Raw genomic sequence first — 19,899 nt, 5'->3', positions numbered from 1 at the left:
CCTTAACTTTAGTGGTGGGGAAAAGTACTTAAATGTTCAGATGTGTAAAACCGCCCCAAAATAACCTTTTATGTTCCCACTCTCTGCAGAAATATTTCCTAAAGCTTAGTAGAGCTAGGTAGAAATGGGCTCTGGATTAATTTTGACCTTCTGTGGCAATGCATTTTCAAGACCAAGAATTTATGTGTGCAGAATATTAAATGTCAAATGCAAATATGAAAATGGAGCTACATGGTTGCAGATAGTCCCTAATTGATATTGAGCAGACTATTCCCTTTAAATGTTAATGAAACTGTTGTAATTACTAAATGACCAAAACAGCTCAGAAGCCAGGGTTCACAGCTGTAAACCATTACTTGTAAATTACTGGCACAGCCCCGCATTAGCAGATGGCTCGGCCCATGGAAGAAAACTTCCTCAAGATGCTTTTCTTCCAGGCCTGGGCTCAGGAGCAAATTAGATGAGCATATTAGAGAAGGCCAGAGTGCCTGTTTGGACATGTCGCTGGCGATAAGCACCTTCTTTGATCTTCTTATTTTTTCATTACATTCTTTGCAGAAAGTGCTGAATATCACAGAACACAAAGAAAAGAGAAGGCGAAACTGACAGAGCTTATAAACATAGCAGGAAAGTTCAGATATGCACATTTCTGCTGGAGTTTTAAGGAGCAGTGTGTTTCCTACATCCTGAAGCAGATGAACTTGATGGGATGGAGGTAAATACTGTAGTGGGAGAAGGGAGTGTGTGTGTATGTGCATGTATGTGTGTATGTGTGTGTGTGTGTGTGTGTGTGTGTGTGTGTGATGGTGAGACTTGCTAACAAGCCAGTGGCAGAAAAGCAATTAGAAGAAAAATAGGGCATTTGAATGGGCTTAGTACCCTCAAGACAGAGAGAACGTCTATAAAGCTGTGTAAGCAAAACCATACAGTAGAAACAAGCGATGTCTTTATTAGAGAAGGCCTGTGGCTCTTCACAGCTTTGTTCTGTAAATTCCATACTAGCTTTGCAAACTCTCTAAGGTTATTAACTTTACTGAAGATTTTTTTTTAAGAGTTGGGGAAGTCCTGCAGTTGAGGCTTTCATTAATATGAAAGATTAATTAAGACATCTGCCAATAACAGGAGGAAGGAGGAATTTGTCTTGTGATGTATACTACCAATTATGCTAAGAATGAAATGATGGATTTTTCCTCACCATGAACTACTCTGAAAGAAAAATGTCTACAGGATAAGGTGTTTACAGTCAAATCCAAGAGTACAGGCAAATCCTACCTTTGGAACAGTTTGAATCTCCAAGCAATATAGAAAGCGATAGGACTTCAACATGCATCATCACAGAAAAGGGATGTTAAAACTATCTGTATGTTTAGTTTAAATATCAAATTAATCAAAATAATCTGACCTTATGATGGCCGAAGGGACAAAGCATGGAAGCGTTTGGTCTGGACCAGGACATGGGTGACAGTTGCCATGAAATAATCTCGTATGAAAAATTGAGACATAATTTGACAATTTTGTCAAGCTAATACATAATACGGAAATTTTCAGGATATTTATGTTTTATGTCTAGAACCTATGAGGCCGGAATAATCAGAGTTAGAATTGACCCATAAAATCTGGAATGAAAGATTAATGTGCTTGTAAAGTGTCTTGAGTCCGGATCCGGGAGGGACTGTATTGCAAGGATATGATGAAAAGACTTGAATTCTTCTTGGATTCAGAACGTGTTTGGGGCAGTGCTTTGAGATATCTGATGTTATCCTTCAGTTTCCTACCACTTTTCTGTCTTCCTAGGTGAACCTCACATATAGGTGCCTGGGAAACAACCTGTCTCCCTTTCTTTCCTTTGCTTTTCCCTCCTGGCCTTCCACCCACCGGGGTGTGGTAAAACATAATCTTCCTTTTTTCTTTCTTTCCTGATTTTCCTCTCTTACTCAAGCGACATAGATCTTAGATCTGTTTTAGAAGAATGCAAGCAAGTGTATAGGCAGTTTAATCTAATTCATAATGAGAGATGGTCAATTAATCTTTAACTCTTCCAAAGACAGAAAACGTTTTTGGAAGCAGATCATCATTCATGTGTGGTGCTTTAGTCCTGCAGACTTTGAAGTCAGGCAGAACTACATTCCTAAGCCTGGCCCTCATACTCACTGCCTGTGTGACCTTAACACGTTGCTCAACCTCTCTGTGCTTTAGTTTCATCAGATATCTATATACTGGGGAATATTAATATCTACTCCATGGGATTCATTTTAGGAATTTGAAATACTTAATATAGTCTCTAATACACGTGAAAATGCTCAACAAATACAATGCAAATGATTACTGAATTAATAAAATTTTAGATAGTTTCACATAGTAAAAATAAGAGATTCAGTTATGAAACAGAATATTTTCTATCGAGAAAATTAATAAAAAGTAACTCATCTTGGTTTTGATAATACAGTATAGTTATGTGAAATGTTACCACTGGGAGAAGCTGAGTGATGAGCAAATGGAACCTCTCTGTACTATTTTTGCAACTTCTTGTGAGTCTATTGCAAAAAACAAATCAAACAAACAAAAAGTTTAAAACCCAAGTAAACCAACCCAATCTTGATTTTGTCCCTGAACCAAATCCACTGAACTATTTTTGATTTTCATAACTTTTTTTCCTCTTATGCTTTTGAACCATAGTTTCTTGAAAGCCTTTGAAGTTTTCATGGCAATTCCCTTGTTCATTGCTACAAAAGGTATTTCCAAAAAGTGTATTGTGTGTTTGTGTGTGTGTCCATCCATGTGCGCATGTCCATGTGTGTTAAGGAAGTGATATTTGTATATTTTTCAGTATTGAAGTAAAGGAATAATGATCTGTGGTTATTTCAATTGGCCATTTGTACAGATATATGGAGGAAAGGTTATTTTTATATACTCTGTTAGAATTTTGAAAGGCTGTATCTTAAGATGTTATAACAGTTAGCATACTGCAGGCATGCAAGGATGCTTTTTTTTTTTTTAACATTTAATTATTTTTTGGGAGACAGATACAGATCATGGGCAGGGGAGGAGCAGAGAGAGAGGGAGACACGGAAGCCAAAGCAGGCTCCAAGCTCTGAGCTGTCAGCAGCACAGAGCCCCATGCAGGGCTCGAACCCACACACTGTGAGATCATGACCTGGACCAAAGTCAGCACTTAACCAGTTGAGCCACCCAGTCACCTCATCATTGTTTTGAAGCCATGGACTTTTCTGAGAAGTTAATAAAAGCTATGAACTCTTCCCAAGAAAGTGTGTTAAAACAAACTCAAGCAAAAGGATGTGCACAATTTATTCCTATTTTATGTCATTGTTGAACTTCTACTATGTGCTACTAATAGACGTGGGGGTAGCAGAGTATAGAGCATACAGAATAGGTAAGATAAACTTTGTCTCCTCCAGTGACAGGAGGAACAGTAAAGAGATATTACAATGCAATATGACTGGTGCTATTTACTGTGAAGGCAGCATACTCTTTCACATAGGAGGAGCATCGAGCCCAGGCTTGAAAGAATTAAGAATGATTTTTGTGGAATCTACCTCTAAGTTGAAACCTGAAGAAGTAGTCATTAGCCACTTGATGAGGAGGAGGAGTTTGCTTTTAGCATAGGAAAGAGATTATTTGAAGTTGTATTTTAAGAGAGAGCAGTTGCAGAACTCCAAGAGGCTCACGTAGCTAGAATATGACATATGAAGAATGCAGGAACAAGAGATAACATTGGAAAAGTGATCAAGGGCCAGATTATGCAGGACCTTGTAAGCCCTACTAAGAAAGCTTGACTCTACTGAAGAACTTTGGAGAGTCTTTGCACGATTTTGAGTTCGATTTGCCTTGTAGAAATCTTACTTTAAGCACTGTGGAGAATGAACTAGAGAGGGACAAGACTGTAATGAGGGAAAGCGGTAAGAGGCCAGTTGTAGCAACACAAGGAAGATATAATAGTGTTCTATATTCTTGACAAGGGATGTAAAGAGAACTGATTTGTTTTATGAGATTTTTGGAAGTAGATATAATTTTACTATTTGTATGTGAGTGGTATGAGAAAGAGAAAAGTTGAAGGTTAATCTCAGATTTCTATCCTAAGCCACTGGGTTCCTGATGGCACCCCCCATTCGGAAGGACTACAGTGGAGAAAGAAAAGTTTCAGTTAAAAGAGATCAATTAAGGTTTGGGCTTATTGAATTTTAATTTCTATGGGTTATCCAAGTATCCAATGGGGCATTTAGATATGCAGCTCTGGGCTGTGGAGATTGATACCAGAATTGGTAACATTTGAAAATAAGCGAAGCCACTGCAATACATGAGATCATACAGAAAGTGACAGAACCTTAGTGAATTAATTAGAGTAAAAGCTAAATTACTATAACCAAAGAACTCTATAATATCATGACTTGAAGGAAAAAGAAATTTAGTTTTCTCTCCCATATCAGTCCCAATTTGAAGAGATCACACTGGTAGGATAACTCAACTCTACCCAGGCTCTTAGGAACACTGATATCTGGATGATCTGCCATCTTGTAAGTGTTATCATTAGCTTGGTTGAAGTTAGAGCACTGCCCCCTCTGGATTCCAGCCATTTGTACCAAAAGTCACAATAAATGCAGAGAAAGGAGGAAGAGTAGATTTACAGATGCATATTAGTTTACAGGTTTGGTGATAGGAGTTGAAGAAACTTCTCTGTGAAGAAATCAACGTCATCCACCAAGAGGAAAAGGGCATGACAGGGTTATAAATCCAATGTGTGAAGAAGTTCAGATTGCCTCCCTGGAGACCTAGAAACAAAGCTTTCTGGAGAAAGTGAGTGGTCCAGGTTGCTGTTCATTTGCCTACTTAAGTTTGGGAACTGTAACTTTTTAACTGTTATATGTGACTATTCAATCACAAAACTGTAGAGACAAAACATGAAAGTAATCTTCAAAGATTTCTGTCTTTCTTGGTTCCATGTGTTTATAAATATAATTAATGGACACTTACTAAAAATTTTAAGTCATCCAAAATTTAAGATCCAAATTTTGCAAATATAACAAATAAGTTCTAGGGGCATCTGGGTGGCTCAGTCAGTTAAGTGTCCACCTTTGTCTTAGGTCATGATCTCACGACTTGTGAGTTCAAGCCCCATGTTGGGCTGTGTGCTGACAGTTCAGAGCCTGGAGTCTGTTTCAGATTCTGCCTCCCTCTCTCTCTGCCCCTCCCTTGCTCGTGCTCCTAGTCTCTCTCTCTCTCTCTCTCTCTCTCTCTCCCTCTCTCCCTCTCTCTTTGTCTCTGACTCTCTCTTTCAAAAACAAATAAACATTAAAAAAAATTAAAAGTAAAAAATTCTGCCCCAAGGAAAATGTCAACAACACTATATCATTCAGCTTTAAAAAATATGGAATTGTCCTTAATTTGGAGGCATTCATGTTGTCCTTGGCCTCTAAGTTTGATATTTTCAGTAGTTTGTTTAAGTGACTCCATATGCTAATAACCTCATTTACAAAGACATATGAGTAGAATCAATGTTTTCATATATGGCTTTTGCAGGCGAGGGTGTATTGTCAAGTAATAACTGAATTCTCTGGGACTTCCTGATTTGAAATCCTGGCATGGCACGTTCTTTGTCCTGAAGTCATAGAGGTCAAAGTCTGCCACAGCAATGCTCTTTGTCGACAAGAAGAGGATTGTTGATGCAGATTTCAATATGTGAGTTTGTTTGAGAAAAGTAACCTTGGGAGGACTCTCTAATTTTTCCAGGGATCTGTTGATTTCTTTACATGGAGAATTTGCCAGGACTCTACCACACTCAGTACAGACTAGAAACATGATCTTCCCAGCATTTATAAATTTAGGCTAGTTGCCTAATTCTAGTCTTTGGTTCAGGATGGGTGGCCTGGATGCAATAGTTTGTATTTGTTGCAGTTTGTTGTATTTGTATTTGCAGTTGTATTTGTTGTGGTTTGAAGGAGGGATGGGGATTGTATATTTGTTTTGTTTTGTGTTGTTGTTAGCAGCATCGATAGGTCAAGGCTCTGTCTGGAATGAATTACCTCATTCATATTGTCACATATATCTTTTCCTTAGCCAAGATATGGATCAACTCCTCCTTGTCAAGTAGTTCTGAGTAGATTTTCCTTTATAGCACTCTATCTTTTGTCTGCCCCCTCCATAAAATATGATAAATAAATCAATAAAAGAGAAGTAGAGAAAACAAAACAAACAAGCAAAAAGGATAAAACTCTTTCCCAAAGTACAATCAAGCACTTAAAAGTTTTGCTTTTGGAACATGTAGCAAAGACGTGCACATTCTTCTTTCATCCCTTGACAAAACATGCTGAAATGAGTGATTTTGAATTCTGGGCTCTGAGAAAGTTGATCTTTCTGTGGCAGTGGGCGAAGTTTCTTCCAGAATTGCTGGCAGAGGCTCTTAGACATCTCATGCCGGTATAGAAGGCAGTGAGTCATTATGACATGTGGAGCCCCTTTCTTCAAGGAAGCAGCCAAGCCAGATGTGTTGCCAAGCATCACAGGTGCTCCACCTGTGCCTAGAACACCAAGATTTGTCTTCCAGTGGAAGCTTTCCCTGGCAAAAAAAAGCTTTTTTCCATTTTGAAGACACTGACATTCTTTCCAGGTTCCAAAAGGGGGCTCATACAATGCAAATTCTTTTTTGATGGCAACAATGTGCACACAAATAGATGAAAGCTAGGAGCTGGCGTCACTGAGGGACACCTATATTTTTGTCCAGTTTCTTGCAGAATGCAAGTGACATAGCTGCCAATTCCTTCAAGATTTGCTTTAAAATAGTGGAAAATATATCAGTACTTCAAAAGTGAATGAAATATATTGACAGAGGTAATTGACAGCTCAAAGATACCAAATACCTAAGCATGGTTCCACTAAAGTCCCTCTAATATGGTGACTTATTTTGTTTGGGAATGAAATAAGTACCCTTATGTCATGCTCCAATATATGACTTCTCTGTTGGGAAATCTAAATTCTTGTAAATATCCAATCTTAAAAACTAAGGTGTTTTCTCATAAAATAGATCCATAGCATCTGATGTTTTTGCATGATGGCCAGGTATGAGCTTTTCAAAATGACAGCAAAGAGATTAAAGAAAGAATGTTTTGCTTTCTTTGTTAATTATTTTATGATTTTTGTAGCTAGTTCCCAACTTGCAGAAACCTCCATCTGTATCCCTCGGGCCTCATAGATCTAGCTCACAAAATACAGGCACAAAAGGAAAATGCTAATTGTTGAACAGTAAACAGCCACCATATATTCAAACTAGGAAAGAAAAAGATCTGTGTATTTAAAAGGATTGAAAGATAATATTTTCTGAACCTTTCCTCAGTGTAATATAGTTACTTATATTACTATACTTATTTTTGTTACATTGTATCATAGAATTTCTCTTTAAGCTACTATATTTTTTTAACATTTTTTAGCATACAAAAAAACTCCTGACAGTAAAATTTTCATATTATTTTTCCATGATATCAGTTTAGTTATCATCTGTCTCAGTCAGCTTGGGTTGCTATCACAAAATACTGTAAACTAGGTGGCTTATCAACAACGGAAACATTTGCTCACACCTCTCAAGGTGGGAAATAGGAGATTCTGGTGCCAGCATGGTCAGATTATATGGTGAGAGCCCTCTCCTGGGTTGCAGACCGCTGACTTCAGTGTCCTTACAAGATGGAAAAAAAAAAAAAAATCAAGATAGCTCTCTGGTCTCTTCTTTAAAAGGGCACTAATCTCAGGCACAAGGGCTCCACCCTCATGACATAATTACCTTCCAAGGGCCCTACCTCTAAATACCATCACTTTGGGCATTACACTTCAACACATGAATTTGGGGTCGGGGAGGGCCACAAACATTCAGCCTATGACATCACCACAAAGTTAGTTGTCTCGGAAGTATTTTTAAGTCCCTTAAAGAGATTCAAGTGAACAGTGTTCCTTTGAAATTAACCTGAGATTTCCTCTCTGTGTAACTTTGACAATATCTATGAGTTAAACTATTCTGTTTGCTGCCTTAAAATTGTGAAAGCCCTTTTATTGTGCTGAAAAAAAAAAGAAAGAAAGAAAAACAAAAAAAAAGAAGAAAGAAAAAGAAAAAAGAAAGATAAGTGCAATTATGCTTCTAGGACAATGGTCGCCAATTAGAAAGTAGGAAGACAAAACAAATAGTTGTTAAAAACCATCTGTTGTTTTGTCTGCCTGTGCAGCAATTCGCCACATGTGCACCACATTCCCACCAACTCATTCTAGCCATTTTCTTGCCCCAGTATTAACTAGATGATTCCAAAGGAAGTTGCCATCTTCTTACAGATTTTGATACTCTGTTCATGGTGATTATTGTTATTGGAGTCAGCATCTGACTCAGACGAGACCAGTAAGGATCTTTCCCTTGAGATTTGTGAACGTGGGACAATAGGGAAGAACTCTTATCTCCCCTTTAGCTTCAGATGTGAGGTACTTTAACGCTGGAGACTACCACTAATGCTGTGTCTAGCAATTATGGGAGAAGTCAACATTAAGAGAGGAGCAGACTAAAAAGGATAATACTTTTACTCCTGAGCTCTCATTACAACTCTGTCCTTACCTTGGTTACGTTAGCCAATAAATTACTCTTGTTTGCTAGAGGTAGTTCAAGGTGCATTTATGCCACATGCAGTAAAATTATCCTGATCATATAATGGTTCATTAATTTTTCAGTTTGTAAAGTTGATTAGTTACCTCATCACTAATAGATTAATTATATCAATGAAATAAGTCTATTTCATCATTTACATGGTACTTTTATCTCTAATAGATGATAAATCTATTTTAGAAGATTAAATGCCACTATCTTTTAAAATGTCACTTTACATTATTTATATTGGTAATAATAATTAATGTCTTAATGAATTATGTGGAATTAGGAAAAAAAGGACATTTAAACAAAAATCATCAAAGAAATTTGATGGTGGAGAGAAGGAAATACAATTTTTTAAATACAAAAAATGGATTCTTCTCCTAAGAATAGAAATGACACAATTGGGGTTTAAGTCCTATTTTTATATGTAATTATAATTATATGTATTTTCTCAATTAGATTATAAAGTAGTGAAATCCCTAGGGCCTGCACACCTAAAGAGTTTCAATGTCCTTTTTAAACACATCAATGTCAAAAGAATATTGATCTTACAGATACATTTCATGACATGAACCATTCATCATCATCTTGAGACTGTACAAGCTGAGAAAATAATTTCTATACATTATTCAGAAAATTATGAAACTTTAAATTGGTACATCTGTTTTTCCTCCATGTATAGTGGAGGAAAAGTCATTACTTTCAAGACTGACCACAGAATTCCTTTTGGGAGAATAGTGATGATAGGATACAACTTAATGGGTAGTTTTAGTTACCAGATGAAATCCTCTGAGCAGTGCCTAATAATCTGGGGTGAGAATAGTATCACTTTAAGTGTATCCAAGTCATAGTGCATTGCTAATTGTATTCAACTACATTCAATGAAGTAACAGAAAGAAACCGCAGACTACAGTGTCTGGACTAAGAAGTTCATACACGTGAGTTTGCTTTTCTTTATTGAACGTATTAATTTACTTTCATTGTTGGTGTTGCTGAAGTCGAATTTGTCAAAGTGCCCCTTGTTGGTATATCACTAAACCAGTTCAAGTGTCCTTTCTATTAGGAGAGTATCCTGTCTGCCTTGACCCACGTATCAGTTTTAGAAGCCCTGTTTCTGTGCTCCCCTTGGATGACATCTTCCCCTTTGCCATGATCTTTATATGTGCACTCCTCTTCTAGGAGGAATAAAGATTCCTGCCGAAGGACAATGGTCTCATTTCTTCATCTCCCCACCAAAAACCAGAGAGCCCAGCTCACAGGTGCAAGATATACTTTGAATGAGTATATGTGAATGGAATTTGAATCCAAGATGAGAGTGTTTCATGGTTCATTCTTCTTACAGTTAAGAGGTAAAGTTTCATTCATTTTATTTAATGCTAATCATTGTTGCTAAAATATCATTTGTGCTTTACCTGTTTGAATATCTGGAATGTTTTGTTTTGTTTTGGTTTATTGTCTGTGTCTGCTGCAAAGGTCTCCTTTCAAGCTTTTCCCAGGCCTGGGCCTATCCTGTGGTCCATTTCAGTGCCACTATGCTACTCTACATCAGCTCTTTCATTTTGTTTTATTTCAGTATGAGGACCTGCCACCAGCTACCTGCTTAATTTCTTCCTCTCAACCTTTCCTATTGAAAACTCTCAAGCATCTTGACCCCACACAGCGCATTCTTCACAACAGTTGTTTTCATACTCATACTCTGCCCCTTTCGACTTAGGAATTCTCAGAGTTGCCCCACAGGTCAGTATCAAGGGAAACCATCAAATATAGGAGCACCTCTTATAACTATTTTATGTATTGGGAATGTAAGACATTTTTGTTTTAAGAAAGAGCAATGGTTGGGGCGCCTGGGTGGCGCAGTCGGTTAAGCGTCCGACTTCAGCCAGGTCACCATCTCGCGGTCCGTGGGTTCGAGCCCCGCGTCAGGCTCTGGGCTGATGGCTCAGAGCCTGGAACCTGTTTCCGATTCTGTGTCTCCCTCTCTCTCTGCCCCTCCCCCGTTCATGCTCTGTCTCTCTCTGTCCCAAAAATAAATAAACGTTGAAAAAAAAAAAAAAAAGAAAGAGCAATGGTAAGAGAACATTTGAAAACTATTTCTTCACAGTTTTTTTCAATGCTACATAATATATACTCATGCTTTCAGGACATTTATTATTAAAGTTTAAATATGTGAGATACTGATATTAAAACACAGATAATATGTCCCGCTTCCCATCTGCATTACTTCTTAAAACTACATAATTTCCAAGCAATGGCATCATGGGTCTTTGTAATTTAAACACAACTTTGAGCTATTTAGCAGGGTATTTATATATTTTGCTTTTATCCATCACTATTTCTTTTGTATTTTTTTATTTATGTTTTTTGAGAGCTCAGCTTTAGTTTTATTTTTGTTAGGGAAGCATTTTTTTTTCAAATTCTTATTTAAATTCTAGTTAGTTAACATATAATGTAATATTGGTTTCAGAAATGGAATTTAGTGATTTTTCACTTACATGTAACACCCAGTGATCATCATAACATGTGCCTTCCTTAATGTCCATCACCTATTTAGCCCATCCCCCCCACTCAGCTCCTCTCCAGCAATCCTCTGTTCTCTATAGCTAAGACTCTGTTTTATGGTTTGCCTATCACTTCCTCCCACCATGTTTATCTGTTTCATTTCTTAAATTCCACGTATGAGTGAAATCATATGGTATTTGTCTTTCTCACTTATATCACTTAGCATAATACACTCTAGCTCCATTCATGTCATTGCAAATGGCAAGATTTTGGTTTTTTGATGGATGAGTAATATTCCATTATATATATACACATATATACATATATACATATATGCAGGTATACATACATATACATACATACAAATATATACATGTATACATATACACATACATATATACATATGTATACATATACACATATATACATATACATATATACATGTATATATATTCATATATATACATACATACACACACACACACACACACACAACACATCTTCATTATCCATTCATCAGTTGAACATTTGGGTTCTTTCCATAATTTGGCTATTGTTGACAGTGTTGCATTGGGCATGGGTTCCTCCAAATCAAAGTTTTTGTATCCTTTGGGTAAATACCTAGTAGTGTAATTGCTGGATCATAGGGTAGTTCTATTTTTAACTTTTGAGGCCCCTCCACACTGTTTTCCAGAGAGGCTGCACCAGTTTGCATTCCCACCAACAGCATAGTTGGTCAGTGATGATGGGCAGGGGTAAGAGGGCATCACCCCCCTCTGTCATCCCCAAATGGAGAGTTCGTGCTTGCAGCTGTTCAGGAAATCCTCACAGAAGAGCAAACTATCTCCCCTCTCGTGTTCCCAGCTTCTGTGAGATCCCTGTCTTCACCCTGTCTGTGTCTAAGCCATCTGCCTTCCTGGCAGCACGGTGTTCCTGTATTTTATCTCAGGCATGCAACTAGGTTTCAAAACTCCAAATTATAGGGACCCCGTGGAGCATAGACCCACACTGATCCTCTGAGGAATAGTTTCACCACTCTGTGGCTTGTGCTGGTTTGTTCCACAAAATCAGTCGCACGATTGCACAGGAGCTTAGAGTTTATGGTAAAGCCCAGGAAAAAGCCAGCACCAAGATTTGCTGCCTTCAGCCAGGTGTTTCTGTTCCTATGCTAATGAACAGGGCAGCACATTGGTGCCTTCCAGCTCTTTTGTCCCCTGAGAGGCAGTGCCACCTCTCCCAAATGCACTCCAAGAAGGAGAATTGTCTCTCTCAGTGCGACCCAGGGGATCCTCAGACCATGCTGTCCACTTCCAGGCCTCTGACCTTCTTCTTCACAGGAACACCACTATGCCTGCAAGGCTCAACCTTGGCAATGGTGTGAACTTCTAAAACTTGGGACTTTGAGCTCTGCTGCTTATAAAAACTTGGGATAGTAAGCCACTCTAGTTTTCCCAGTCATGGTTTTGAGGAAACGTTTTTCTTGTCCAATCCCCTGTGTATTTCTTTCTCTTTCTCTATCTCTCTCCTCTACCCAAGATCAAGGCTCCCTCCTTTCTCAGCACTCACTAGTCTTTTCTCCCCAGAATCATGTCTCTATACCTCCTACCTTCTACAACGTGGCCTCTGTTCTCCCTCTAGTCCTGCAGTTTGTTCTCCCAGTCTTCAGATCAATTTCTTAGGTGTTCAGAATGATTTGATATTTATCTGTGTTCAAGGTACAAGGCAAGCATAGGGTCCCCCTGTTGCTCCGCCGACTTAACTCCTATTATCACTATTTTAAATATAATTAAACATCATATATATGTATTTGTATATATACATGCATATATGAAAAACATATGCATAAATAATTTATATGTATTCTGAATCCACATAAGAGCTGCTATCTGACTGGGGAATGTATTTAATAAAGAAATTATAAACATAGGTAAGTTGAATTAGAAGGGGCTTTTATTTATTTTTTTATTTTTTTAAGATGACATCACACAAAACTTATCTGGAAAAGTAACTGTAGATGTAGATTTAAAGTTTTTGTTAAAGCTAATTTAAAGTCTCATCAATTAAGTTCTATAGAAAACTTTACCATCTTAAGTTTTAAAATACATTAAGATATCATAAATCGAGGCAGTTTATTGCTCTAGATACAGTCATAGTCCCCTTCCTGTATGTCACTCAACCATCTAAAAGATGTGAGGAATTCATACTAAAGTAAAGTTTCAGAATGTGGTCAGTGGTTTCCATGTCACTTACCTACCCTAAAGTTTATAATGGCTGTGACCACTCCCTCTGCTAAAATTCTTTCCTCCCTTGATATCTTTGACATTCTCTCTCCTAGTCTTCCTCCTACTTATCCGGCCATTGATGTTCAGTTCATTTTTCATGGTCTTTTCCTATGTATCTGTAAAACGCTGATGTTTTCTTGAGGTTTTTATTTTTTTTCCAATATACTTGATCATACTTGCAGATTCCACTCACTTCCATGATTTAAAATGGTTTAAACTACCACTGTTTTATGTTCAAGACTCATAAATATATTAATAGACTTCAAACCTAGCTATCTACTTTTATTTCTACTTGCAGACTGAAACGTGGTCACCAAATTCTTTTTCCTTTCTCTACAAGGCATCCATGCCGACTAAATCCCCCAGTCTCCCATAGAGTCAGGTATGACGTGTGACTTACTGACTTATAACCAACGAAATGTATGCTGATATGATACGTGTTCCTTTCAGGTCTGGCCTATAAAATAATTTTACCTAGATCTTCCCATTCTTTTTTCTCATCCATAAGCTCCATGGAGATGATTCTAAGGATCTAGAAAAGGGTGGACAAAAGAATGGAAAGAGTCTTGGTACTTGACTGGCTGCTTTGAGCATAGACTCTTGCCATACCCCCATAATTGTGTCATTGATGAAATAGAAACTTTTATTAGGTTAAGCTACTTAAATCATTATTTGTTACTGTAGTTACCCTACTAACACATATCTCTAACTCAGTGTGTTGGATGTTGAACTGATAGCCCATTCTTCAAACTATCTCTTCTTCCTATTTTTCTCTTATTCCAATTCCTCACCATGACATTGAGACATATTGTCCCTACCTGAATAGTCATCATCATGGTTCATTATTCTCTCTTCTCCCCCCCTTCCATCATTTAACCATTTTGCCAATGTTATTCAAAGATCTCCTAGGGTCCAATCCCTGCTCACACAGCATCATTCTCATGTCCTCGATACCACCAGCTGTACTACCCCTGCTAAACAAACGTAATTAACTCCTATCCAACATCAACATTTGGCTTCTATGTCATCACCTATGAGAAGATGACAGTTGGGTGATACATCCCTCTTCTGTGATTCCATATCATCCTGTGCTTACTTGTATCATAGTGACTGTTACCTTACATATATTCCTGTCTTTGTCTAGATTCAACATTTTGAATATGAAAATGTTATTTTTAAATCTTTTTTACCCTAGTAAAAGTCACAGGGTCTGGCCCATAGCATACATTCAGTAAATGTATGCTGAAAAAGATGTATGATATAATGAAAGTTGCAGCATGGATATGTCAGTTCAGTTCAGTAAACATGTATTGGCCATATGCATACTACAAGGTGCTTTGGATACTAAAAATGGATAACATGTGCTTTGACCTACAGTTTACATTTAATAGCCTAATACAGAAAAAATTTCTATAAAACTCAATTTTAATTGCAGTTCTATTTAAAGGTTAGAAGTTGTACCTGCAGAATTACATACCTTTAACAGCTCTGGATCTGGTGCTTAGTGAGAGCAATGAATTTTTCTAATGTTAAATCAACTTGGCACTAGTCTTACTGAATCTAACTTCAAAGTGTCTTTTAATTCTGTCCCATTTTCACCATCCTCTCTGCTACTGCCTTTGCTCATACCCTTTTCATTTCTCATTTGCATTGTTACCCAGTATTTCTACTCTAGACTTCTCTCTATTATATCATCAAACTGACTTGTTACTTGAACATCTGTACCTGAGTTTTCCATTTGTACTGTAAACTTAACATGGCTTTGAACTCATTCTTTACCCTCTCCCCCATTCCCTTATGTCTGTTCTTTCTTCCCTTTGAAGCCCTAATGTTGGTAAGTATCAATTACTGCTGATCTTTCCAGCCAGAAACATAGGAGTCTTTGTTACTCTTTCCCTAAATGGCCCTCAAATCTGTTTCTTGCTCTCTAGTCTCTCCATCACATCCCTGTACCAACACACCATCTACACTTTCTTAGAGTGACCATATTTAAAGCTGACTGTACTGTCTCAGCATAACTTCTTTCCCCATAGGATAAAGCCCCAGTTCTTCAGCTCCACATCACCCAGATCCCTAGCATCTCATCATGCCATCTTCTCACTTTCCTAAATGAATATGAATTGCATTTTTGTGTTTGCACACCCTCTTCTGATTATAATAACCTCCCTTTTCTTCTTTGGATTCTAACTTATCTTTCCAAAAGCTTAAAATATGTGCAGTCCAAAATGGAAAAGACCGTGACCAAAAACAATATGTTCTCTTTCACTTGAACTATTTTAGTAGTTGGTGGAAGATCAAGCTACATAAGATATATCCTTGATTTTACCAATTGGCAGAATTTATTAAGCTCTCAATACACAGTAACTGTAACAATAATAATTATTAAATTATGAATATTTACTAAGAATCTTGTCTGAGTCCAGAATTCAGTTTTATCATTTAGCTGAGATTCATTTCAGTCAATAAATAGGGTAGTTGGTATTTGAGGGCTATATAAACTGATAAAAAGAATGATGACTAAAATATGTACATATCTATATATGACCTTAATCTCCATCAGCCTGGACAGATATAGGTAAAAAAAAATTTTCCCTGTGTAGCCAATAAACATTGATTCTGCTCAAAGCCCCCAAATAGATTTATTCTAGATCAAAAACAAGAAGATGAAAAAGGCAAAATATTTTAAAAGATAAACACTAGTAGAATGAAGTGATCAGTCTTCTTCAATTATCCCAAGATCTTATATACATGTATAAAATCAGTTGAACTCAATAAACATGTACTGGCCACTAGCAAGATAAAATATGTAAAAATATCCAGAGTCAAAACTTGGTAAATTTGGCAGGTAGATAAAATTATATATTCTTTGAGAATAATGTCATTGGTTATCCTGTCTCAGAATGCCTGGGGTAAGTTGGGCAAAGGGTTATTTAATCCCTACACATAGGAGGGTAACCAGCCTACTTGCTTGTGCAAAGAAAAGAATGGTGCCCAAAGTATACTGAATATATCACATTAAATGTCAATCAAAGCGATTTTATACTGCTTATACTTTATTCTTAATATCTATGCACCAAGGTATTCAGTATTTATACGAATATTTTTACTTTTTTTCCTGATATTTTTAAACATTATAACTCAGCATATACAATGACTATATTTCTGGCAAATCAACATATATAAATCAAGCCACATTTTCACTTAGATTTCCACCATAAGTATATGACGCTTGATACTGATTTCTAATAGATTTTAGTATGAAGTGACTCAACGCATGTCACTTGTGTTTCTCTGTTAACTTTCTTCTAACCATGACTTTTATTATTTAAAAAAATGAATCGTTTACAACTATCATTTTATATTGCGAATAATTGGTGGCATTGACATCAAAACTCAAACCATGCCAGGGACGCCTGGGAAGCTCAGTCAGTGAAGCATCCAACTCTTGGTTTCAGCTCAGGTCATGATCTCACAGTTTGTCAGTTAGAGCCTTGTATCAGGCTCTGCGCTGTCAGTGCAGAGCCTGCTTGGAATTCTTTCTCTCCCAATCTCTCTGCCCCTCCCCTCCCTGCTCGCTCTGTCTCTCTCTCTCTCTCAAAATAAATAAACTTAAAAAAATGTTTTTAATCCCAAACCATGCCAAGGAAATTAACATTCCTTGTAAAGGAGAATCTATATTTTCTCAATATTATACAAATATCAGTATCACTAAAAGCATCTTTACTTTACTTTTTATCTGTTAAATACAATCTAAGTAGTAGTAGTATTCAAACACAGCTTCAAATTACCCTTTCCAGATTGTTGTGCCTCAAGTCCCTCCTATATAGAAATTTCAGCAATATCAGAGCAATTTTAATTGTCACTAATATCACACATATGTTTAGAAACACCATCTAGTTTGCATGTTCAGGTTTCCTAAGCAACATTTGCCATTCCATCATGAACTGTCATCTACTCTAAAGCTTTGCAGTTGCTTCCTACCAAGCAACAGGCTAACAGATTTCCTGTTGTTTTTTTTTTTATTTTAATTTTTAATGTTTATTTTTGAGAGAGAGAAAGACAGAGTGTGAGTGGGGAAGGGCAGAGACAGAGAGGGAGACACAAAATCTGAAGCAGGCTCCAGGCTCTGAGCTCTCAGCACAGAGCCCAATGCAGGGCATGAACCCACAAACTGCGAGATCATGACCTGAGCTGAAGTTGGATGCTCAATAGACTGAGCCACCCAGGGGCCCCAAAGATTTCTTGTTCTGATGCTAGATTTCTCCTCTCTGTTACTGTATCCCTTAGAAAACATAGTATCCAAATGTCAGAAAAATGAAGAATTTCCTTTCCTATCTCCTTTGGCACAATGAGTAAATCCTGGGAAAATTCTGTCAAAGAAGTTATAGCATTCCAAGACTGGAAATGTTTTGTTTTCTCTCTCAGCAGACTCCATGTTTTGAGTAGTCAGATGGCACTTCACCAGCCAAGTTCAACCTCAAGTTAAGACTCTCTAGATAGTCCTTCCTCTTTGTCAAGGCCCATTCCCCACTCCAAGTCTACCATCCCTGATGTACCTTGTACCACCCCAAGTTGCTACAAATGGCTAAGAGCCTCCTCAGAGTGCTCTGCCTCCTTTCTTTACTTATTTTTTTTTTCTTTTCTCCTTCCTTCCTTCCTTCCTTCCTTCACTTCTCTTTACCTCCCTCCCTTCATTTCTTCCTCCCTCACTCCCCATTTCCTTCCTTCTTTTCTTTTTTTTTCTTTCTTAATTTGTAGAAAGATGTAGAAAGTTACAGAAAAGATGTCTATTATTTTTCTGCCTTAAAGAGAGTATGATAAGCTGTTATGTATGGACCATTTGTCTCTGAGCTTTTTCTCAGAGATCTTGCCAGCTGAGAAGGCAGCTGGCTTAGAGAGGAAGAAGACTTAACAATTTAGTTTATTTCCTTTTTTTCCCCTTCTCTGAGCAATGGGAAGGGCATTTGGTTTGATTTTCTTTCAATCAATGAACAACAAATATTTCTTGAACAATTGCTGTATGTGTTGAGCAAAAATTGTTCTGGGGGTAGAGCAGTAAACAAAAGAGACTAAGTCCTTGACCTCATAAATCTTATAGTCTCAAAGCAAGTGAAGGAGCAAATCTGCTTCTTCATCACTCCTGAGACCTTATCTTTCCTCCATATCCAGTTCTGGCCAAGGAGGGCCAGAGGAGATGTAGGATACAAATGTTCCTTTGTATAATTATAGTGCCTTGGTCTATAAATATATTTCTTATATCAGAACACCTGTCCAGATGCCCCTAAAAAAATTCCAAGCCACTTCTGTTTTCTGTAACTAAATGCAAATCATATTGAAAATATCAGGTCATGGGGCGCCTGGGTGGCGAAGTCAGTTAAGCGTCCGACGTCAGCCAGGTCACGATCTCACGGTCCGTGAGTTCGAGCCCCGCGTCGGGCTCTGGGCTGATGGCTCAGAGCCTGGAGCCTGTTTCCGATTCTGTGTCTCCCTCTCTCTCTGCCCCTCCCCCGTTCATGCTCTGTCTCTCTCTGTCCCAAAAATAAAGAAACGTTGAAAAAAAAAAAAAAAAGAAAATATCAGGTCATGATCTGACTTCCAATTCACTCCTGTCAGTGAAGAGGTTTTATAAAATGCAGGAACACACATACACACATACACACACACACACACACGCACACACACACACACACAGTGACACAAAAATACAAAGCTAAATATATTCAGTAAAAAAAAAAAATTATTTTAACTACCATATTATTTTCCAGTAGGAGATCTTAGCTAAAATTTTATGAGGCATCACAGCACCCATAAAGTATGCAAAATAAATAAGTGAATTCCTGAACAACGTGGTATAATTTGATGTTACCTTCAAATGTGAAAAAAGAAGTCTGTGATATATATATATCCATTAGGATCTTGGATTTATTTAACTGGCTATCATTAATGCCCCCACTGAAATACAATTGAAAATTAATATATCTGGCAGTAAAAAATATGACCATTAATGAAAGTTCACACATGATATTTTTATAGAGTTGCCAAGTCTCTTGAATTCAGAATGTGGGACAGATGGTCACATGGTGAATTGTTCTCACTTGCTAATGCTTTCTGCTGCTTCACTGATTTTTGATCTTCAGAAGACTTCAGTCTCATTCAGAATGTGTGGGAAATGAGAGATTCCCAATTGTCTTCAGAATAGATAAAAAATCTCATTACATCTATGACAGAAAATTATATAAATTATGTAGACCTAAGCCAAATCAAAGCCTTCCTAAATTTTTAGGTTCTTCACTGGGAAGTTTTGAGTTTATATCTAAGACTGAAAATGACTTTCCTGGGAGTACAACACGCTAAACTCCTTATTTTTATTAAACTCCTTTCATTTATTCATTTATTAATTAAATTCATATTCAACAAATATATTTATTCAGTTATTCATTTAGTCATAACTCAGGGTTAATTAGTCTGTTTAGGCTATTATAACAA

The 19,899-nt window shown here is 37.3% G+C and overlaps 1 long non-coding RNA gene across 1 annotated transcript; it reads left to right on the top strand.

Annotated features, from left to right (window-relative positions):
- The first annotated feature begins 497 nt into the window (after nt 1–497).
- LOC123609767 lies at nt 498–10,458 on the top strand. The gene is made up of 5 exons (XR_006717956.1): nt 498–715; nt 2,677–2,732; nt 4,657–4,825; nt 9,812–9,981; nt 10,206–10,458. It is a non-coding gene; the product is annotated as an uncharacterized LOC123609767 (long non-coding RNA).
- Nucleotides 10,459–19,899: the final 9,441 nt, after the last annotated feature.

Source organism: Leopardus geoffroyi, chromosome B2 (genome assembly GCF_018350155.1).
Source record: "Leopardus geoffroyi isolate Oge1 chromosome B2, O.geoffroyi_Oge1_pat1.0, whole genome shotgun sequence".
Lineage (NCBI taxonomy): Eukaryota > Metazoa > Chordata > Mammalia > Carnivora > Felidae > Leopardus > Leopardus geoffroyi.
Note: the sequence above shows the minus strand (reverse complement) of the source record. Positions and strands in the feature narration are given on the sequence as shown.